Genomic DNA, 23,690 nt, shown 5'->3' on the forward strand with positions numbered 1-23,690 from the left:
ATTTACATTTTGATAAACACTGACACATCTTTTGGAGCAGAAGGCAGCTTTCGAAATACACAGCAAAGGGGAAAGCGAGCAGTGAGTTCACCAACCAAAACTTGCAGGGAGAAAATGTGCTCAACGAAGCGTAGGTAAGGGTCTGGAGTCCATATTCCTGATCTCATTTCTTCCTTCACCAAATCCTGGTTCTTCTTGTCTCCATCTTTTGCCATTTATTCCCTCTGCTCCCCTGCAGCCCTTTCTGAGCAGCTGCCCTTTGCTAGTAAACAGCCCACAGCCCCAGGGCCAGCTTTCCCAGCACTAAAAGCCCACTTATTTCTGTTTGTCTTGACAAAACAGTAGCAGATTTGTGCTATAAATCCCCATTAATGGAACAATCTACGTTGGCTTGTTCCCATTAGCACTTTCCAAATGAGAAGAGGTTTGTGTGCATGCACATGCGTGTGAGTGTGTGCACACATCTCCCGCCTGCAACAGCAGCCAGGGCTTTCGATTCAACATCTTCCCATTAAATGCCAATATTCATAAGCAGAATCTAAATATTTCAAATCCCGACAAATTTAAACATACAAATGTCTTGTTGAGTCATTTCCTAGAAGGCTTCTTTCAAACAAAAGCCTGACACTTAATCCATGCACGCTATTCATGGAAATGGGGGGAGCACAGGAGCATTTGTCCTAAGTATATGAATAGCCCTTATGCATTGTACAGGCACGAAAAGGATTTGAATAGCCCCTATGCATTGTACAGGCACGACATAGCTTTTAGCATCGAGGTGAAGGAGGATAAACCCAACGTGTGACAAATCCTCAATCTATTGCCAGATATCCTAAATACCCACCGAAAATCAGTGAAATCCTCCAAACCCAATGCAATGAGATGTGTGAGCCCAGTGCCCTGATGCTCAGCCCTAGCTCTTGCTCCAGCCGGCCCAACCCCTCAGCCTGCTCTTCTCTGAGGCATCTTTCCGAATAGAGACTTTTCCAGCAGAAGCAACTGGGTTTGGGGAACAGACCCTGCATTTCACAGCAGACTGACTCCGAAGCGATGCAGAGTACACCTCAGCTTAATTCAACAGCCAGTCCCTGGTGGGGATTTTGGAAAGACGAAGCCCTCAAAGGGGTTTTGCTCAAGTGAGAGCGAGGAGCAGAAGGAACCCCTCAACAGCAGCTCAGCCCCGCTTGCTCCAGCTCTCTGCATTTTCTAGCTGCCATCGCAGAGCAGATCTTCCAACAACCTCCCAGGGGGATGCAGCAGCTACACCGGCTGCAAGGCAATGCACGGATATGCTCAGCTCCCGACGGCTTGCAGGCCACTCCAGTCTCACACGCAGCTCTGTGATGTCCTGGTCTCACTGACTTAGCCTTGCCCATGTCGGGTTCCAGAGTCCTATTTAAACCTCTTGATGTGGATGGGGGAAAAAACCACATTAAGAGCCTGGCAGTGAGGGGCTCCAGGGAAGCAGGCATGGGTGCACGTAAAAGCAGGAGATCCAACAGTCAGGAGCAGCAAAGGTGGTACCGGCACAGCAGCACACTCCGCACTGTCCCGGGGGCTGGGGAGCTCCTCTGTTCTGGCAGAAAACCAGCACTTACTCCTCTCTCTCCATCCCCTCCTCGTCCTGGCTTTGGCTACGCAGCCTCTGCATGCTGCAGCCGGGAGCACCGCTGCAGGGCTGCCCCATGGGTGCAACCCGGTGGGGTGCATCCCGGTGGGGTGCATCCCGGTGGGGTGTATCCCGGTGGGGGGCTGCCCGATGGCGGTGCATCCTAATGGGTTGCATCCCGATGGGACGTATCCTGCTGGGGTGCATCCCAATGGGGTGCATCCTGGTGGGATTTATCCTGCTGTATGTTCGCCTGTGGCAAACAGGTGGCGATGTTGTACTCCAGGACTTCAGCTTCCAGCCCCAAAAAGCCGGCTGCTGTCAGAAATCCGTGCTCGGAGTCTCCCCGGCCCGTGTGCCCCCCAGGAGGCAACAAGAGAGGTGCCCTGATGAACCCAAGTTTTCTCCTTCACTTTAATTATAATAAACGCAAGCCAAAGCCTCTCTTTCCATTCCTTTTTAATCAAGGCAAGGGATAAAAAGTCCATCCTTTGCAAGCACATTTTTCCCTTGAGCTTTGAAGCGAAGAAGAAAGTTAGACTTGCGAGGGGAGCGGAGAGGATGCGTTGGGGAAGGTGCATCACCCCGTGGTCGCAGGGACAGGAGCTGCAGTTAAGATGCACGGACCTGCGACATCGCAAGGGTACGTCTCAAGCAGAAGGAAAAATTTCCTGCAGCAAAGCAGAGATCCGCCCTGTCAAATGACTTCCACCCACAGCAGGTACCTGCACTGCCTGGGCTGGAGCACGATGTCTGCGGGGACCTGTGTGCACCCAAGGCACTGGAGCAGCGGGGAAGATAACCGGGGTGTGGGGTTATCTTGCTTGTACCTGCTGTTCGCAGCCCTCCAGAGCCCTCCAGAGCCCGGGGTCTCACACGAGACCGGCAAGACGGTGCCTGGCCGGAGGAATTCTTCATCCCGGAGGGAACCAAGCGCCTGCGGCGTGCTGGATGCTGCGCACACAGGGATCGCTTCGTGCGTGTCCCCGAGGGATGCGGCACAGGGACCAGGGGCACAGAAGGGACCAGGGCCGTGGGACTGGAGGTGGCAGTGCTGGGGCAGATGCTGGCGCAGCAGCCCGTGGCCACCGCTTACCCCATGCCCCTGGCCGCATGCCCTCCGGAGCAGCTGGAGCGATGCCACCTAACACCTCCGTGAAAGCAGAAGCTGCCGAGGGCTTTGCACCGCTGCATCCTGCTCTTCCGGAGAAGGAAAATTGAAGTCACTGGAGTCCTTCTCTGAACAGAGTCCCTGTCTCTGACACTCCTCATCCTTTGAAAGGAAAGGTGGAAGCTCAGGGAAAAGCTCCTCCGAGCGTTGCCATCACCGCGCCGCTGGGCAGGAGATGCCCACACAGGGACACGGTGAGCAAGTCGCAGAGCAGTGCCACGTTCCCACAGACCGATGCCTTTTCTTAGCAAAGCCCTTGCGGGTCTCTGCACTGCAGCCAGCCGGGCTCGTGTGTCGCCGGCGATGTCAGATGATAGAAAGCAAGGGTAGAAGGGTTCCAGATGGTACCAGGATGAAGGCCTCCATCCTCTTAACAAGTGCTGCCGGTGCAAAAAAACAGGTGAGCGCGCTATGGAGGTGACAGCCACAAATTCAAGGGGATCCTCAGCAGGTCTTGGGGCGGTGGAGGCTGGAAACGTGAGGGAGCATCCACAGGCACGGCGAAGAGCGGCAAGATGAAAAATGATGGTCATTTGCAGGTGAAGAAAGCAATTCCCAGGGCGAGGTGAGATGGGCTCTGTGCTGTAGGATGTGTTTAAAAGCAGGTTGGGAAAAGCAGCTGCATTTCTCTTCTTAGAAGGATTATCTTTCCCTGACTTTCTGCCTGTCTTCAGTGCCTGTCTTGCAAGGATCTGTATTTTGCTGGCTAACCCACAACATACAGCCCAAAAGACCCATCTTGCAGAGGGGACAGAAGTCATCTAAGGTCACAACCAAACCACTACAGAGCTCAGGAGACGGGTCCCCTCTACCAACCCCAAATCCCACCCTCACCTTTCCACAGCGACCAGCATCACTGAAAAGTCAGAGTCTGCAACACAGCCCACGGGACGGCAAACCGGCCCTAGCAATGACTGCCTGGCTCAAACGCATGCGCTTTTCCTTGCAGCAAGACTTACCGTCCCCAAACCCGGACAGATTATGGGAGCGCAACTTGCCAAGAGAGCCGGGGAACGCCTCTGCAGACGAGCTCAGACAGACGGACGTCTGCCCATGGAGACGGGCTGCCTATACAGTTATTTATATAGTGCCAGACAGCGACAGCTCAGAGCCGAAACAAATCTACCTGCACATGTAAAATGCCTTTGCTCGAGCGATGGCTTCCAGCCCTTCCACCAGCAGCACGGCCATCCCGGGAAAGCTGCCTTGGAAACAGTGCACTGGATAAACCCACTTTTTTTCAGAGGTTTGCAGAGTAAATGTTAGCTTTGTGCTCACTTGGTATTCCCTTGAACCTTAGCAGTGGGACGGGCACCTCCGAAAGTGATTCCTGGTCTCCCACCTTTGGATGGAGCCTGGGCTTCTCCCTGGGACCACTCAGCCAGCCCCTGCGGGGCGACTTCCCTGAAATATTCCCTGTGCAATCCAGATCTTGAGGATCTGCATAAAAACCCAATCTCGAACACTGCTGGGATAACACCCTCCCTTCATCGGCTGAATTTCCCTCTCAGCTGGCACGTGGTCAAGGCTTGAGGACCTGACCTGCAACGAACTGCACTGGGGTGAAAGCTGCGGCCCAAAATGCAAAAAGAAATAGCACATGACATCAGAAATGTCCTGTAACTAAGCATTAAAAAAAACCCCCAGTCTTAAGGACAGAAACCCGTAAATCTCAGCTTCTCGCTCAGGCTATCTAGCAGCCAGAGTAATACACTTTATTTGAAATGGTCATAAATATTCGGGGATGTCTAATCTCCAAGGGCCGGCAGATTTGATGTGTGGATGCTGTCATCTAGGAACAAGCGGGGAGCAGCAGACATGCACTACTGACTCACACAGCAGAGATGCTGGGAATCAGCTGCAGTTCCCCTGTTTTCATAATCTCACATATTTTATTTGCTTAAGGTTGTTGGTAACTGTTGCTTAGTAGTGGGCCACTGGCCCTTTAACACCTTTCTCCTCCAAGGAGAGCCAGCCAAAGTGGATGGTGGAGGATCCAAGGGTGTTTAAAGCCCGTGGGACCTGCGGGCAACTCCTGCTAGCTGACTTTTGGTTCCCTGAGTGCTGCGGTCCCCCCAAAATTTGCAGCAAAAATCAGAACAGCACAACTAGTTACTAGTACATTTGCATCGGATGCACAACCAGCCGGTTACGGTGCGACTCGAGCTGAATCGGGGCTTGGGAGACTGACAAAATCCACGTCCTTGGTGGGATGAGGTGCGTTCCAGGTTCAGAAACACACTCCCGTCTCCCTTTGAAGGCAGCTGGAGCCAGCCTGACGGCCAGGCTTTGCCACCCGCAGCTGGCATAGCTGCATCTGGACCTGGTGCTGAGTGCGGAACTCAAATCCTACCCACAAAAAAAAAAAAAAAAAAAAAAAAAAGAGGAATTGGCAATTTTAGCTTTTTTTCTTGGGCGGCTCGGTACAGCCACAAGCCCTGCTGGCAGCCGGCTGGGAGGGCGCACAAGGTGAATCTCCGTCTCCCCCGTTTTAAACGATTTGGGGTGTATTAAGGAAAAGTCACCCCGAGAGCTCGGAGCGGCAAGTCGGGCTGGGGAGGCTGCGCAGAAGCAGGTTGCAGCACCCAGGAGACCTTGCCAAGGGTCACCTGGGCTTGTCCACCCCTGCCCGCAGCCAAGGTCCTTCTGCAGGTCCTCTGCTTGCCACCCGCCGCGGGCAGGACACGAGATGCTGGGGATGGGGAGCTGGGCAAGGGAGTTAAGAAAGGAGGCAATCCTCCTTGAATTTTCTCTCGTTTAATTAAAGCTGCACTTGCACCAGAAAACAAGAAGCTGGTGCGATGTCGCCGGGCGCAGCAGGGATGCAGAGCTGGGTCCATCGCGAGGAGCTCACCGAGATGCCACCTCGGCGTGCAACGCACGTGGACGAAGGTGCATTTCCCAGCGCAGAGAGCTCCTGCAAAGGGAAAAACCTCCCAGGACGGCGGTCCCGTGGGCACGGTGCGGGGGGGGGACATCTACCTGTGCCCCTCCACTGCCCAGGGATGGGGGTTTGTGGGGGTCTGCTTTGGGCTGGGATGCAGCTGAACAGAGCGATGTTGCTTTTAGAGTAACTCTCATTAAGATTTTCTAGCTATAATGGGATACGAGGAAACAAGATGCTTCTGATGTAGGATTAAAAAGGTAATCGTGTCGCCAATCTCGCTGGGAGTCCCTAGGCCCCCAAAATTCAGTTAATGTTGATATAATGTTAACTTCCATATGGATAAAATCAAGGGATTTATTTTTTTTAAGGACGTATTATTTGCAATGAGGAGCAGGGTATTACAGGAGTTCACATAAACCCAGAAGCTGAGTGTCTGTCTCCCTCGAAATACACTCTCAGTGTCGCAAGCTTGGACGCTTCTGCGACAGGAAAATTAAAACTACGGTGAGGCAGAAAATGCAAAATTTGGGATCAGACCTGAAGACGGGCTGAGGATCTGTACCAGCGCTAAGCTCGATGCAGTAGTTGAGTTGTCAGCTCATTTCTAACCACTGTAAAGTGATATACGCTCATCTTATCCCAGCAATAGTCCCAGGAACTCATCATCTTGAACGGCTTAATCGCATCTGGTTAGGAGCAAAACCTCTTCTGCATATTTTTCTTTCATTTACGATAAACAAAAATGCATGTTTTCATGGTGTGACTTTTTGTAAATTAAACAGCACTGCCGAGTCATCAGCTCCGGAGTGGATTTGTCTGCATAAGAGTTACTGGGTTTAGCCTTAAGGCAACTGCTTAACTAAAACTTTGCTCTGTCCTAAGTTTCTAAATTATTCCAAAAAAGCCATTTTTTACAGAAAAGGCAGGACCTGAGCCTATGAGCCACCGATGCTAACGTGCAGAGGCTCTAAGAGCCGGGGTGATAAAACCTTGAACACAGTTTCTTTGCAAAACCACAGAAGAGGAGAACGATATTTTTTAATGCTATTAAAACTGCCCACGTATTTTTCAAAGGGGGACTAGAGGCTAAGGACCAAAGGCAGCTGGGTTCCGCTTTACTCGCCGTTCCCGAGAGCAGCTTTCCTGCCCTGCTCTCCCGGGAGATCCGTACCTGGGCGCAGGGGACGGCCAGGGCTCACCGGGGCATCGCTGTCCCCGGCCACCACTCCGCAAACTTTCCAGCTGCGGAGCGAGCACGAAACACCCGCCGTGTTTCCAGAAACGTCCCCCTTACCCCACCCCCAGCATTTCCACAACCCAACCGCCGGCAATACAGAGAAACCCACGGGATTTTTCCAAGAGAATGCCCTCACCTTTCCCGCAGAGCCGGGAGCTGCCCTTTGCTGTCTTTCTAGTCTCTCACTGCACTATCTCCAGTCTTCCCGCAGCTCCCGCGGAGCTGGAAATATCATTAAGCTCCAGTGAAGCAAAAAAAAAAAAAAAAAAAAAAAAATCCCAGGGAAAGCGTTGCAATATCCAAAGGGAGGGGAGCGAAGCCAGCGGGAATGGCCGAGCCCCGGGTCCCTGCGAGCCCTGCTCCACCTGCACGCGCCTTGTTGGGATCCAGCGATACCCCGTCCGGCATGGAGCAGGCATGAATACTTCTCTGGTGTCTGCTGATGACTTCACTTCATTAGCATGCTCCTGATAGTTCTCTCTGACCGTCTTTTTACTGACTTTAAGGCTCTGCTAATCAAAATACTGTAGCGTTTAACTATTTCCTGACTCCGGGGTTTGGAAAGACGAAGCTCCACGGGGCAACAAAACCCGAACAGGAGCAGAAACGCGAGCCCCGGCGTGCAGCGGCCCCAGCCTCCATCCACGAGCAAGTCGTGCTGTTGGGGTTTGCAGGTCACGACTCCGAGTGCGTTCCAGTTTTATCTACTTAACGAGGGCGAAACGCTCCTCTGCGGTGCCGGACTTTTTAGCGCAGGCGGATGCAAAGAGGAAAGCGCCCTTCCACCTTTGGGGATGAGATTTCCCCCAGGTAACCATTTTGTTTAAAGACAGCTCAGGCAGAGCGTGAAGCAGTCCGTGCACTTATTAACCTACGACACCGGGTCAAGCGTCCCTTCAAGACGGGGTGGTGAGACCCAGGCGGGTCCCAGGCGATGCCACCCTCCAGAAGTGCCGCTGCTGCCTTCACCTTCTTGCTCACGTGCTGTGGGAGCAGAGCTGACTTTCAGAGGGGAAGAAAAGCTGCATAACCCCTGGGTTAGAGAAGGGGAAAGCAAGGCACGGAAAAATAAAGCAACTCCGCTGAGAGCACACCTGGAGCGTGCGGCAGGGATGAGGACTCTGCTGAGGGCTCCCAGGTGCCAGCCTCGTGCTTTCTCCTGAGGGTTTCTAGCTGGTTTGGAGTCCATGTCAGGTTTTACTTTAACAAAGAAAAAACAGGAGCGGATTTTGCAACAGTGGGATAGGAAAAAAAAATAAAAAAAAAAAAAAAGAGAGACCGCATTAAGCGTATGCCCTGTTTTCCCCGGGTGTGCGCGTCGGCACCTGGTTGCACGTACCCGTGCATCGTACCCACGATCACGGGCGACGGTGTTTCGGTGCACGCAGGCGCGTGCCCATCTTCACCCCGCGCAGTGCCGGTGCGGGCGGGCGCTGCGTCCCGGCACGCGTAGGTGCCACGGCGGAGGACGCCCGGCCGTGCCGGCGCGCGGTCGCGCACACGTGTGTGTGTGCATGCACGCCGGGTGGGAACACGGGGTTTAACCGTTTGGGTCCCTGCTCCGAGCACCAGCGCTATTTCCAGGAAAAAAAGCCATGCCTGCACTCTTTGCCCAATTAACACCCTTTCCTTATAACTGAGAAAACTCGCCCCCAAAAGCCTTTAATAAAGGCCTGCTGTGGGGTTTGGGAACCGCGTCCGAAGCTGCCGTAGCAGAAGCAGCTGTGGGGTCCGCCGGGCTGGAGGCCTGATTCATACCCAGCAAAATGAGGTCAGGAGCAGATGAGTCTCCGAACATTCATTTCTTCGCACAGGAGGTGACCCACATTTTTTACTCCTGATTCACAGCTCAGCTGCAGACACGGCTATCTTTAGCCCCAGAGAGAGACGCGGAAAGGCCGAGGGCCCCTCTGCAAAAGTCGTAAGGTCCAGGCTTCAGAGGGCTGTGATTTTTTATGATTATATATATACCTTCCCCTGCTTTCTACGGCGTCTCTCGGAGGAGAGCGGGACAAGCTCCAAGTGCAGGTTTGATGCACTAAGCAGAAGAAGTCCCGCACGGGCTCTAGGAGCCCGAGGGTCTCCCCGGGATGCACCCACTGGGTGCCCACCCAGCCAGAGCCCATGGCAACCCATATTGGGACCCGCTGGAAATGGGGTCAGCTGCAGAGGGTCAGGGCATTGGTGGGGGGGGGGGGTTTCCAAAACCATCTCGCTGATGGTGATACACGGGTTGATGGGAGCAAGGAGCCACCAGCGCCCATCCTGCAATCGCCGCCAAGATGGGGGCCGGTCTTTGTCCGGTCATCGTGCCCCCCCCCCAGAAGATGGGGGCTCTGTTTATACTGATAAGGGCAGAGGATGCTAAACAAATCTGTTCCCTGCTCCAGCTGGTCCCAGCAAAACTCCCAGGCACTTTCCCGTGCTGTGGAAGAAACTCTTGCGGTCGTGGCCGTACCCAGCACCCAGAGCGCAGTTGCACAAACGATAACATTTTGGCAATGTTTATCCTTCTCCTTCAGGGCAGGATTTTTTTTAATCTGTTTTCAGAGCCCTAAAGCACATGTTTACTTTTGAGATGAGTAAAGTCTCCAGCACTGGTGTGGGGGAGCCTCCAGCGCTGGTGTGAGGTTAAGCATGTGCTTAAAGGGCTTGGACTAAAAATTGCCTTTTTTTTTTTTTTAAGCAAGGCCACAATGCAGCAAGAAACCCATCCCTGGGACTCGTACATGAGAGCAATGCACATAAACAAGAGGGTTGCTCCCCACAACCACCACTCCCCTCCTTGGGCAGAGCCTTGGAGAAAGAAATGGGCTTTATAGCTGGCCCTAAATGGCCCCAATTCAGACCTGCAACCTGTCACCTGAAGAAATTACTCGGTATCCAGAATCAGTGCCCAGCTTTGTGCCTTTTTGGCCAGGCACTGGCACAAATTGCCTAAGTACACCGACCTTCTCGCAGACCAAGAGGTCTCCAGGAGAACCAAGTCAGGAACCTGAACAGGGTTTGCCGGATCCTGAAAATCACAACAAGCTGTGCTCAGAAGAGATTAAGGAGCTAGGACATATTTCCCAGCATCCTGAGATTCTCTTCTACTGCCAAGCAGCAAACGGCCACTGGTGACACCTTATTTCATCCCACCAGGGCGGATGGGAGGGCATTTGTTCACCAGCTTTTCCTGCAGATGGGACCATCCCATCAGGGACCATGCTGGCAGTCTCCCTTCCAGCTTGCAAACCCATAAATATCCCCCTCTCGCAGCAGCGAGGTCTCTGCTGAGGTCATCACATCAGACATATCTTCACCATAACCTTGATTTCTCTCATGGGTTTGGGTGGCCTTCCTTTGAAAGCACATAGCTCCCAACAGTTCCTTTTCCTAAAGTCAAGAAACAGTGATTTAAAAGCCAAAAACCCCAAGCGATGCTGCTTAAACCAGCAGTGTCAGATTATAACCAGGGGGAGAAAGCCCATGAACGCATCCAGCGTGCACCAGTAGTGCAACCACAAAAAAATTTGCAGGTCTGGCGTTTCTTTGAGAGCTAACGTGGATTAGCAAAGAGTGAATTTAAAGCCCAGCAGCTATTCCTGAATTGCTCCATGCAGGGACACCAATCACACAAAGCCGATGCCCCACCAGGTCCTCAGATCAGGCAGGTTGGGATGGGTCGGTGCTCTCTGTCCATCCCTCCCTTTCCCTCCCAGCTATACCATGGAATACGACTCAACTATTTCATAACAAACACAAGTTGGGTAAAATCAAGGGAAAAAAAAAAAAAGCAGCAGCAGCACATGCTTTCTTAAATAATAAACATATAAAAATGTTAATTAAATCATGCTTTTCAACAGAGAACGATGGGAAAATACTTTCACACAATGCTGAAATCAACACAGCTTGCTTTTTTTAATGTCTCCTTGCAGCCAAGGAGATGCAAAGACCAAGCAAGATGCGGGGCGCACACTATGCAAGCACTGCAGATCAAAGCGAGACACTTTCTTCTGCAGGAAAGCATCTTCTGTGCTAATGGAGGGTGCCAAATGACTTAACATGCCATGAACGTCGCTCTAAATAAGTCTGCGGTAAACAGAGATATGAGACCCAGATGTTTGATACTGGCCTCTAATTTTGTGTGTCCACAACCTCCCAGTTGTGCTCGCAAACCGCAGTGGGGAAGTGAAAAGCTTTGGGGCCTCCCACCTGGGAGCATCACCCCTCCAAAGAGCGCATGGGTGAAAAACCAGCCTTCCAATTTGGGGCAAATAGCTCCACAAACCAGCAAGTAGACACCTGGGAGGGTGAAGGGTTTCTGTAGTGTCTGGTTGTTCCCTCGCAGACGCGTGAGCTCAAGCAGGGCAGAAGGGGACGTCTGCAGGGGCTGAAATCCTTTTCATCACTACCAGGGTCTTGGTGCATGTCCATCCCTTCCAGTAACAAACCTCATTTGTCCTTCCTCAGGGATGCTGCGTTGTTTTAAGGACAACTGTTTTCCCGGGTCCCCCCACGAGGTGAGCCCACCTTGCAGAGGGGTCTGCTCGGTCTCATCTCTGCTTCTGCATACCCCCGTCTGCCCCGGAGCTCTGCAATGGTGCCAGCACCAGCAATTAAGAGAGGCTCGTGCCACATAAAAATTTACGGAATAAATCCTGCCAGGATGCAGGAGACATTGCACAGCTTGGTTTCCTTCTGTCTCCTTTCAGATCCTGAAGACCATAGGTTCGAAACAGTTGGCTGCAGAGGAGCTATGAGCCCAGGCTCATAGCTCCCAAAGCTCCATGCCCAAACCTGGGAAATGAAGGCTCCTGGGTCCCTCCTGGACACAGCCTCTGCCCCAGCAAGACCAATGCCCTCTCTCCAAAGCAAGCAGATGGAGAGGGGCAGGCACAGGAGAGCAAGAGCAAACAAATTCCTCTGCAGCCACTCGCCACTTGTAATGACTTTATGGTCTAGTCATTCCTACAGCTTGCTTTTCTGCGGCATTACTCATGCTGCTGCAAGCTTCTGGGGAGAGTTTTGGTGTCAGGCTTCCCCAGTTGTCTTGCTTAGTGTCATGCATGACCAAAATATCCTACTCCTTCTCTAGAAGAACCCACTAATAGTCGATGTGCTTCTCCTACAGCCTCTGCAAAGGTCAAGTGTGGATGCTTGGCGACTACCAAGCCTTCCCCACCCCACCAGGTCTTTACCAGCTATAAAACATACAGCTGGAAGGCTTGACAAGCTTTGTGTGGCTCCTTGTTGGCTCTCTAGCAGCTCTGCCCTTCCTAAGTGCTGCTGGTGGCAATGGGCCAGGGACACCCACAGAGCGTGCAGCCACGAGACGGGCTCGGTTATCGGTGGTAAGCTCCTCGCCAGCTGCTGGCTGGCACTGCATTGATTCAGGCTTTGCTATTTAAAGTCTTGAGCATTCATGGAAAAAAAAAAAAATCCCAGAGTGAGTCAAATGGCAAGAGAGATGGAGGTACACAACAGCAAGAGGAGCAGAAACGGCATGCCTGGCATCGTTAATGGGCTCTAACGGTTTCAACAGCCACGTTGTGCTGATTTCTTGGGATTCTCCGAATGCCTTCTCGGTGCTTACCGAGAGAACAGCCCGCTCCGAGCCAGCCCCAAAAGCACCAGGCAACTCCTTTGAAACCTGCTTATGAAGCTGCCGAACAATAGACTAGCAAGATCCCGTGGACGGGCTCCAGCCTGCACCAAAGGCAGAACGGTGACGAAAAGCCAAAGGAGAAGGGACGTGGAAGCAACGGGCTTCCTAGAAACCCGACAGCCACTGTGCACATGGCTTCTGTAGCGAGGAGGAGGCATTTAGTGGCCTCTGTGTTGTGGGGAAATGCTTTGGGATGGTATTGAAGTGGCCTGAGTCAGACAAAAGCATTTTGACAATAATGTTCTGAGGCCAGAAATTAAATCGGAACAAAAAGTTGGAACTTGCCCAGCAGGGATAATACGGCATGTGTAAGAGCTCGCTGACTCCCAGCTGTTTGGAGAAAGCCATCCTTGCCACCATCCCCAGAGCTTTTCCTCCACCCTCTTGTAGAAAGTTCATCCCACTTCTCATCCTCTCAACCCCACCAAGTGACGCTGTCATTCCAGAGCAGAAGGAGTCTGGCTCTGCTGCCTCCACCCCTCGTCTGTTCTTCCTACGCTTTGAGCAAGGGCAAGATCCTCCTACGCAATGCCATGGTGAGCTCTTGCAACACAGAGCTGCCTTCAAGAGCGTGGCTACGGCAGCCACAGTGATTTGTGCAGATGGAGCCAGAGCCTTCGACATGGACAGGAGGCCCATTACTGAGACACTGAGCTTTGCTTCTGCAAGAAAACCCCTGCTGAAACGCACCGAGAGTTCAAACGCTCATCTGAGCAGTGACGTGCTCCTCCAGCAACGTGGTGCGGCTGGAGAAGAGTGGGTTGGAGCGTCACACCACGTGCTCCCACGTACCCCAGGACCTCCGTCCCAAAGACAGGAGCTCCAAAGGCCACACCTGACCTCGGATGCACAGTCCTCCCGTCCAGCCTCCTCCCCCCTGTCTCTAGAGAGACCTTCTCGAGGAACATTTCTGGCAGCAACTCCCTTTCTCGCCATACGTGACAGAGCCCTGATAAGGGGGTGCAGCCCCAGTTGCTGACCCCAGCTTCACATCAGCGCGATCCGCCGAGCAGTGGGTCTCCCAGGCAGCCCCACTGTGCTTCCAAAACAAGCCTCCCTGTGAAACGCTGGATAGCCAGCATGTGTCTCCAGCTCTAATGCAGGCACGAGCCAGAAAAACCGTCAACATCAAAGACTAGATCCATACATCCAGCAACTCAGAACAGCAGGGGGGCAGAAACGGCCCCCAAAATTGGGCAGAAAACTGTCAAGCTGCATTCTTGGGAGCAAAGTTTTGTTGACACCATTTCTGCCAAGGGGAGAGGGACAAGTGAGCGAGCTGAGGCCACCGAGACAGTACAGAGGGTCACCAGGAAAAATGCAGATGCCATAAACAGCAGCCGTGCAAGCAAAGGACACGATGGGAAACGCTTCCAAACTGCTTCAGAAGCGAAGAGGCAGCGCTTTGCTCGAGACGAAAGTAAACAAGCCTCACGAAGGGACGAATCCAGCCCCTTCTCATAATGCTGCTGCTGCCCCGAGCATCTCCAAATACCTCACTGGGGGCCGAGAAAGGAAAGCAACTGAACTGAGAACCAGCCAGATTGAGTCACCTTTCCCAGCCCCCGCGACATCCACGTATTTCAGCAGTCACAGAACAATATTCTTCAGATATTCATCACCCTTTGGAAGCTGGAAAACCCTTTTTTCCCCCTTCCCCTGCCAGGGTTTGTTTTCCTCCATCACCTAAGACAGCAGCTTGTTGCTGTAGGGCTGCTGCTGAAGGCTGGCTGGAAGTTCACCAGTCTGCAATGGGGGAACGCTTAGAAAAGTTCTGTATTTTGTTTTGCGCAATATAGTTACGCATTTGGGTTTGGGTGGTTTTTTCCTATTTTTTGTTTTGCTGGAATGATATTTTTGATGATTTGCAGTGGGGCAGTGAGGAGCAATACAGCAACTATTTTTTTTGCGGTCTCAGACAGGAACAAAGAGAGTTTGCAAACACCTGCAGCCAGATTATTTGTCACCCAGCAAAGCAGACATGATCCCCTCTCTTGTCCTGCTTACCCAAACCTGTATCACACTTATGAATGTCTTTATCAAGAAAATACCAGCTCTGAGGGGTGATGCAAGAGCCTGGCACGGCAAGAGCAGCTCTGGGACCCAGCACAAGCCCCAGGAGCAGCCGGGGAGATGCTGATCCCCAGGCAAAACCAGCACAGACTAATAAACCAACAGAGATTTGCTGCTCACACGAATACCTGCTGAGAAGCCCCATTCCCATGGAGAAAGGTGACTTTTCCAGCACAAGAACCACCACTCGGCACTTCACTAACCCCAACACCCAGTAAATCATCCCAGTCTCAGGTAGGGGCTGGAAAAATAACTGATTTTTTTGGTTCATTGCAAATTCCAGTGAACCTGGAGGGGGGAAGCACTCTGAGGTTAGCTCAGAGAAAAAATACTTGAGGCTTGATGAGCTGAAAAGCTGTGGGAAAAAGCTGTTTCAGGGTGAGCACAGTACCTCATCCAGACCAAATCCGCCTCAATTATTGTGGCATTTTGGCCTTTTCAAAGGAAACCGAGGGTGCTCCCATTCCCAGATAGGAATTCAAAATGTTTTGAAATGTTCCAGGTGTTTTAGGATGCATTTCCCTTCAGTTCCCGAGGTAAGTGGCGCAGGGAAGTGGGGCAGGATCCGCACAGCAGCCCGCTGCTGTGTCCTTCCTTTTGCCTTTCACAGAAACTGTTTTGGTCAAAATTTCCCTTCCCATTTGCACTGCTTTGTTAAGGGACAGGCTGGATTTCTCAGGACTCTCGTCTTTCCCTTTGTTTTGTTTCCCAGGGATTTCTCCATCGGCTTTCTCCCCTGTCGTAGCTCCTGGGGTTCGGGTGCAATAATACACTCCAGGCAGCCGAAGAGACGTGATCTTAAAACAATAAAATAGAAAGCACTTCGATTTTCATCGTTGGGCTCTAAGATCCATTTTCTTTGAAGTAAAAAGGACCCTGACACCACACAGACCCAGCTTTGCGAAGCACTTAAGCCCAGCCGTAACACTAAACGGGTGCAAATTGCCTCCCGGCGTCACCAGAACCAGCGATGGGCTTAGAGCACCGCGGGCACCGGAGCGAGGCTCCAGCATCGATACTTTGCGAAAAGCCACCTCTTCTGGCTCCTACATCCCAGCAAAGACCTGCACAGCATTAACAACCATTGCAACTCTTTATAAGCACGATGCCCTGGGAAATAAGCTGTCCTCGCCAGGTGGAAAATGCCACCGTCCAGGCAGGTGCTGCGGAGCCGGCTCTGGCCAAGGCATCATTCCTGCATCGCATCGCCGTCTGATAGACCCTGGATGGGCTCAGGCCTTGGAGAAAAGCCACCTCTCAGCATTTTCAAAACCCAAGAGCTGTGCTAGCCCTCCCCTTCCTCTTTTTCTGGCAGCTTTTTAATGAATACTCCCGTTAAAAACAAAGGAAATTATATTAAAAAGGAGTGTGTTAAAATAGCTTTAAGGGCCTGACTTTAACTGACACCTACAGTTACAACACATTTTGCCAGAGCGTGAATCATGCACAGATTATCGGCCAACATGGGTGATTTCCATTATGCAGCCTGGAGTAGTTCAAGTCTGCTGGGCTGTTTGTACAGAGCTTGGCACAATCCGCTTGGATCTTCTCCCGCTGGTGGTATAATTTCATTTAAAAGCCTTCGCCTATTGTAGCCCTCCAAAGCAACAGAAACGAAAGGAGGGGGAAGGGGGGGGGGGGGGGGAAGCATTTTTTGTGGCTGGCCCAAGCTGTAAAATAGAAATCTTCCAGCAAAAAGAGGAGAAAATGCGTCTTTCAAAGACGTGTGTCTTCGCTTGCCGACCCTAGCAGGGAGAGGGGTTTATTTATTGGCTTATTAACCACGAAGGCAAAAGGAATTTGATGGATTTCTTAAGTGGCATCTTGGCCCATTAAGTTTAGGAGTCTTCAGATTCATTTGGACCCCATGCAGAAGTCACTTTTCCCTCCATACACGACCCCAAAAAGCTGCTCTCCTCCAAGCATACCCAAACTTTCCAGGTCTTCTCCTTGCTCCGGCGCTCGCCCACATCCATACTTCTCAAGCAGATCCTCCCTGCCTTCCTGACAGCTTGGACCAGGCTCGCGGGAGAAAGCCAGCCAAAAAAAGCCATTTCTGGGATATTTTTTAAAGGTTTGGTTTGGAATTTTTGCTCCTTTTTGACACATACAACAGCAACACCGCCGAGGGAAAACTCGCTGCTTGAGAACAGTGCTAGGTCAGAACATTTGATTTCTAATAAAAACGTAGTTATTTTCCAATTTTACAAAGGAAATGAAGGTTTAAAGTTTGGTCAAATGAGGTGTTTTCACTTACAAATCCCACCTAACCTGGCCTCAAGGGAAAGCCCTGTCGGGTTTTGTGGGGTGGGAGATGGGGGTCCGTTCCCTCACGTGAAATGAGGACACCTCTGACCACGCAGGGCCAAGTCCCTATAAAAAATGCCAGGTTTAGATGGATGGGCTCCAGGTCCCCTTGGAAGCTGAGGCCAATTTTGCATCCTCTCCTGCTTGGTTATTTTATTCCTAATAAATATTGCCCCCTTCCCAAGCCCTCCTCCCTTGCAAGAAGCCATATGCCATAAGGACCTGGCTGGGCTCAGGGACCCACAGACCTAAAGCGATTCCTCAGTCTTACAAGGCAGCAGCCAAATCCCAGGGCACTGCCCCAATTTGCTTTATTTTTTCCAGATATAGAGATGATTCGAACCATGCAAAGACGAGACGTGCATCCCGCCCCAGCATCCAACCGCTGCCGGATTGTCATCTTGTTTGGGGCGCTGCTGCCGTCGGCCACATCTCCGCGCGGGCATCGACCGCAGGCAGCTGGAAAATCCCACGCCCCCCTTCCCCAGGGGCAAAACAATCCCAGTCGCCACCAGAAATACCACCTGGGAAATATTTGGAAAAAAATATTTGTCTGCTAGGACACATGCCTGCCCCATCTGTAGACCAGGCAAGGGCTTCTGCGCTTCCTAGGATGAAGCGGAGAGGCAGAGCGTGCTCCGGGCGCGCAGCCCAGAAAGCCAACGTCGGCTCTTCATCAGCACACCGGTGAAAAACTGCAAAGGCTGAGCCGAAAGGGCAGGTACCTTCACGGAGCTGGCGAGCGTCTGTCAGCGGTGGCTGGCTGCCAAACCCCTCCTTTTTAGTCTGCTACCGCTGAATTTTCTAACAGCCCGCGGCTCCGCGGTTTCACGTGAGCATCTTCTGCCTCGACCATTGTTTCCAGTCCCACCTGCTCCAGCTTCCCCGCCGCCCCGAAGGCTTCGGCAACGAGTCGCGGCATGTGGGATTTTTTTTTTAGCAGCCTGACACATGCCAAACCTGAGAAAGGAGCTTGATAAACCCAAGGTCAGGAAGGAATTTTAACTTAGCTTAATTGCTAGGAGGCAATTCAGATCCGTAACGTACCTAGACGGGCAATACAAAGAAGCGAGACAGATCGTGTGGGAGTAGATCAGTAAAAGCTACAGAAAATATAAAAGGATTAGCTTGATTTTTTGTTTGGGTTTTTTTGGAAGTCACATGTTCTGCCAGGCTTTCTTGGAGGCAAACATTTTTGTACCGCAGCCAGCCTTGCCAGCCTCAAGTATGCAAAAGTCCTGAGTCAGATTTCGAAAGGCAAAGTGATACTGACTTAAAAATAATTAGACTGAAAAAAATCACTTGATTTTCTATTCTAATCTCTATCTTCACTCTTACAATGTTGTTTTCGGGTTTCCAGTTACATTTTTTTTATTCTAAATGAACCCACGAACCTCCGTGAATCCCCTGCCTCCGGCAGCTGGGGCTTCAAGGGACCCGGCGAGTATCGCAGGATTCGGGGTACCACCATCAAGGCTGGGGGAGCTGCATTTTTGCTGGGGGGGCTGCTTTCTGCGCTCATTCCTCTGCTCTGTCCCTCTCCCCATCCCGGGTCTGGATCCGGCCGCTGGTGGGGATGAACCGCGGCGCTCCGTGCTGCCGCTCCGGTGCTGTACCTGCGGCTGGAGGGGAATCCTCCTCTGGAGCGGTCCAGCCAGCACCTATCGCAACCGCGGCCTCCGTGCCAAAGCCTACAATCGGGAATAAATCCCTTTCCCTGCTTTCAGCTGCTGGATCCAGCGCTTCGGCCAGAAATCTGGCCGGTGGGTTCGAGCCCGTTGTGCCTCGGCCGCCGCCTCTCGCGCTGCCCTCCCTTCCAAGAAAAATGGAAACAGGAGACGAAGGAACTTTCCTATACTGCATCCAGCTTTGCCCGCTGCCAGATTATCATCATGATATTATATTAACGTGCAAATCATGATTGCTCACAATAAAAAACATAAAAAGAACAGAACGTGCACGCCAGCGAGAAGCAAAGCAGAAAGCGCATGAGCTCCAGCTCAGCCTTTGGCAGGACCTGCTGCAACGGCAAAGCGCAGACGAACCGGGATGGTGTCACCAAAAGGGTCCGGCTCAGCCCCGTGCAGGATTTGCCTCCCAGAAAACATTTTTAGCAGCCAAGAACCCCCTCTCCTCCATTGCCTTGTGCCGTGTTTTGCCCAAAGGGGCTCCCCGAGCTCCGTACGGGACGCATCGTGCCGGGCATCTGCGCGATGGGGTCATCAGGGCTCTGCCCCAGCGACACGGGCCAGAAGGGAGATGTGACCTGGGTTTATGTGATTTCATTCAGGGGGATCAAGAACAAGTTGAATCAGATTCTTTTTTTTTTTTTTTTCTTTCGAAGACACGATAACCTCCAAACTGACCCCCTTTAAAAAGCAACGGTAGCCTCAGGAGGCAGGATTTCCACCCATAAACTGTTCATTTAAAGTGCTTATAGGTTCAATCCTCTGGCTTCTAGGTTTCTGCATGAAAAAATCTGAAAGCAGCAAACGCTACATCACCACTCGCATTTATTCAGGGCTTCCTACCCTCTGACAATCCCAAAGCTCAAGAGATTGACGCTGCTTTACAAACCATTGACTGCGCAGACCCACACGAACGCGCCGCCAACGTTATTAAAGGAACACTGAAGTTGCAAAAGCAAAGTTAGGAAATTCCAGAATTGCCGTTTCCTGGGCAACCTCAAAAAGCCTCTTTGTGTCTTTGCATTTCCATACCTGCTTTTTCTGCCGGCCCCCCTCCCTCCCCCTGCAACAAGCCCGTTCTCGCCCGTGCACGTCCCAGTCGCGGACTCCCCCCCAGCCTCCCCCGTGCCCAGCGCTCCCAGTTTGCTTCGGGAGGCAGCTGGTACCCCAGACGGATGGGTTATTTGGGGTAGGGAGCACTGGGGATGCTGGAGCCCCAGCGGGAGGATGAAGGGGATCGCCGGAGCGTGGCGGCTGCCTCCCAGCCTTGCCGTCCCTCGGCGTGCCGACAGCCGCGAAGGAGCACAGGCGTGCACGCTCTGCAGCGGTGGAGTCCCCGCTGATGTAAAATGAAGATGCCGGGTGGATTTGTGTGGTTTGAAGGAGCAGTGAAACTGAAACCGGGTCCCAAGCTGAGATTGCAGCTATTTTCCAGAGCTATTTTCAAGCAGTATCAGTTCCACCCTGAAACGTGAAGGCATTCCACAAATACCCCCCATCCACAACTTGCCAAAAATGCCAGCTTATCTCCTGAAAGCATCTGCAGGGTGTTAGCATGTGTGGATACACACAGGCTGGGGAGGAACAGAATGGACAAGGCTAGCTGAGAATTCAGATAAAAGTAGGAACGAAACCCCATCAGGACTGTTTTGGGCAAAGCAGCGTTGCGGATCCTGTTCCTAAACTGATACTTCTTTTTTTTCCATCCATCACATCAACACTGAACCTGAGGAGCTGGTACTGGAAAAGACCTGGGAAGCCAAAGAGAAAAGCAAAGAAATTGTTTTCAGGACCCACCTCAGGATCTTAGAGAAGAATAAAAGCAAAGCGTGGCCTGGGCATACCACGACATGGCCAGGGCACATCAGCCTTACGGGTCCTGATGTCCCCAGGAAGGTTGTGTGTATTTGTGTGCGTGTCAAAACAGCCGTACGCTCTTAGATATGTGCAATAAACTCAGCAACGCAGAGTGCCAGCTTCCTTCAGCTCCGCAAGTCACAGCCTAAGTGAGCTCCAGGAAAATCAAAACAAGGTAATTAAGAGCAGATTTGGCCCTTAGCACTTTTTGTATACAAAACATTTTGGAAACTAATTAAACCACTGTCCAAGGCAATATCATTACGTGTCCAGAATGCCACGAATGTACTGGCGAGTGCCTCTGCCTGAGGACGGGGAAAGTATCAATAACTCCCAACCGGGCGTGATGGAGCTGCCGCATCTGACATCCCCAACATCTCGCAACCAGCCTTCAGAGGCAGGCGCTGGATTTACGAGGTGTCAGAGAGAGGAGGGGATGTCACTCACAAAGGATCATTCGTTTTTCCCCCTGCCGGAACCACGTTGTGTGTTTTTAACCGAGCTCCAGCTGAAGGGAAACCTGGCTTTCTGCTGGCGGGGAGCTGGGCTGGACTGGGAAGAACAAGTCACACCAGTACACTGCTACTGGGGAGAAAGCAATGCTGCGGCGAGGGTCTGGGACAGAGCTGCCGGACCGTAGTTTTATACCTCTTACAGATACCAGAGCTTCTCAAACTTCAAACTACAAAATATTCTGATATATTAGAAGAGGGACAGGTAGCAGAAACCTCTTCTGCAGGAATGGGCTGCGAGCCGGAGCAACCTCGGGACCACTCTGGGGCACTACTGGCTTTTTGGTGACCCTCACGTTTGTTCGTGTTTTCATTTAAGCAATGGAAACAGAAAAATGTTCCTTTCCTGAAAAGCTTAGCAAAGCTGCCCTCAAACGGGAGGCAGCAAAAACTGAAGCTGCAGGATGGGACTCGGGGAAAGCACCATCGAGGGGCAGAAAACGAGGAGCCGCTGACCCAGAAGGATGGGGAGAGAAAGTGCAGCCCCACGCTAGTGCTTTGTGAGGGCTCCCTACGCGGGGTTTCCAAAAACTAAGACGCCTGGATGGAAGAAAATATATATTTACGCTGTGATGCATATCAAATGCATGGAAAACATCTCTCCTATGCACTGGTACAAGACATCCAGAAAGGAGGAGCTGCCTCCAGCCACCATCCTTGTCTCATCCGCATCCCTCCAAGCAGCCTGGGTCAGTCAGCAGCTCGTTTCCCCCGATTTATGATGAGTAAATGGCTTCTTAGCTCCTTCATTCCCCTGCATGGGTTTTGCCGGTGGTTTTGAGCCCTTTGGCAGCCCGTCTGTGGGATGTGCCAGCCTGCTCAGAGAGCAAATCCCTGCGGAGGTTGCGGTGGCCCCAGGTGGGACCAAATTTGTCCTGCTGGTGACTACATCCCAGCAGCATCCCAGTGGCTGCATCCCCACGGAGATGGATGGAGCGGTACCCCAAAAGCCCGGCCGGGCCAACGGGCAGCCACAGGGCTGCAAAGAGGAGTAACGAAATACCAGTGAAAGCGCTGCTTGGCCGGGATGTGTAAATCAGAGAAACAGAAGAGGAAGAAGAGGTAGCAGAAAGAGCGGGGCCGCGTACGGAGGTAATTATTGACACACATACAGATAATAATGGATGCGGATGCCAATTCCCAGGGGCACCGCACACCCCTCTCCTAGGGAAAATGACGCATTGCAAAGAGGATACTTCCAAAAGGCCCCTTTACTTGTCCTCTAAGATTTTGGCATCCCGTCTCTCTGAGGCGGTCTGACAGCCCAAAACTGCCCCAGACCCACATAAGAAATGTTTCTTGGAGTTGGCGCCGCTCACGCTCTCTTTCCATTTTCCAAGTCTCTACAACTATTCAGCTTTTTTATAAAAACATAGGCAAAATACACGGTGGGGTGATAGGAGACAGAAATGCCCCACTCTTTCTCTCCAATAAATAAATTAAACCCCAACTGGGCTGAACTTTGCCTGGCCGTGTGTTTTATTACTAACTCGAATTATTTATTGATGTCTTGAGATGGTCCCTATCATGGCGTAAAGAGACTCAGCCATAGCCACATCCCAACATCTCCACTGTGTATCTGAGCAAAGCGTTCGCTTCAGCGTGCATCTCCAGACAATAACAGATAAAAATAATAAAATTGCAGGAAATTAAAGATGCATAGTATTTTTCACCACTTCTACACCACAGCTTTCACCTTTTGCTTTTTGCTCAGCAAAACCAGACGGAAACCATTTTCTCTGCCTGCTTATTCTTGGTCAACCCTTTAAAATTCAGACCTTCTTGGGAGGAAACCCAGTAAAGACTGACCTTTCTTAAAACACTCGTAAACCTTTTCTAATTTTTCCTTTTGCCTTAATGTTCTATGTTTTTATTGGGACCCGAATGTAGAGTTATTCTCCATTTTTATTTTCCTCCCCTTTTTATTTTCCTCCCCTTTTTTTGCCACTGAATCTGACGGCGAACATCCCGGAGGAGGGGGAGTTTTCCACCCTTTCTGGTAGCAAATTCTTTATGTTTCATTTTAGCCTTTTGTGGCTTCAAAGAAACAGCTTGAACACCAGAAAGGGTCCAGATTGGCCAAGGAAATATGAAACATCGTAATATTTCTAATGTTAGAAGAATTTTTAAAAGGTTACATAGTGGAAAAACAAAATATGAAAACCTTGTGGAAGCAAGGAGGTTCCTCGAATGCTCCTGCCAGCCCCCCTGCTACTGCAAAAAAGGGCAAAAGGCGGGGAGGGAAATGTCAAAAATCCCCCTTAAAAGCAAATTTCACCCAACAGAAGGAAAAGCATTTTAAATCCTACAAAGCAGAAAACACTCCAAAATGGTAAAAAGCTTTTCTCTACGTTTTTCTCATAGCTGACCTATTCTAATCATCATTTTCACTCTCTTTTTCTGGCACACCAACCCAAAGCCACTGTGTGCATGTCCCTAAAGCTGCCTATGGACTTTCAAAACCTATTTTAATGGAAATGAAGCAGTAATGGAAACATTTCGATTTCCTATTAGCTTTCCTAAAGCCTTTTAACTACAAAAATCTAAAGTTCAGGCTTAAGCCGTGCCGACAGATGCATCTCTTTAATTCCGTTTGCTGTTGGTCTGCAGGGCTGGCCTGACCCAAGCCCTGAGTGTGATGCTTCGGGCTGGCAGAAAAATCCAGCTACCCATCGCTGCTGGGTCCCGCGAGCCTCAGC

At 51.5% G+C, this 23,690-nt stretch overlaps 1 protein-coding gene across 2 annotated transcripts in view; it reads right to left on the reverse strand.

The window, feature by feature from the left end:
* The window catches only part of ZNF469 (zinc finger protein 469), a 240,142-nt gene that overhangs the window by 60,793 nt on the left and 155,659 nt on the right, over nucleotides 1-23,690 (reverse strand). Inside the window, exon 1 of one of the 2 annotated variants that reach the window (XM_030023866.2) lies at nucleotides 7,041-7,357. The exons of the other annotated variant lie outside the window; for it this stretch is intronic. The gene's annotated coding sequence lies outside the window, so the exon portion shown is untranslated. Of the gene's footprint in view, nucleotides 1-7,040; nucleotides 7,358-23,690 lie in introns of those variants that run through there. 2 annotated transcript variants of the gene reach the window in all.

Source organism: Aquila chrysaetos, chromosome 9, assembly GCF_900496995.4.
Source record: "Aquila chrysaetos chrysaetos chromosome 9, bAquChr1.4, whole genome shotgun sequence".
Taxonomy (NCBI): Eukaryota; Metazoa; Chordata; class Aves; order Accipitriformes; family Accipitridae; genus Aquila; species Aquila chrysaetos.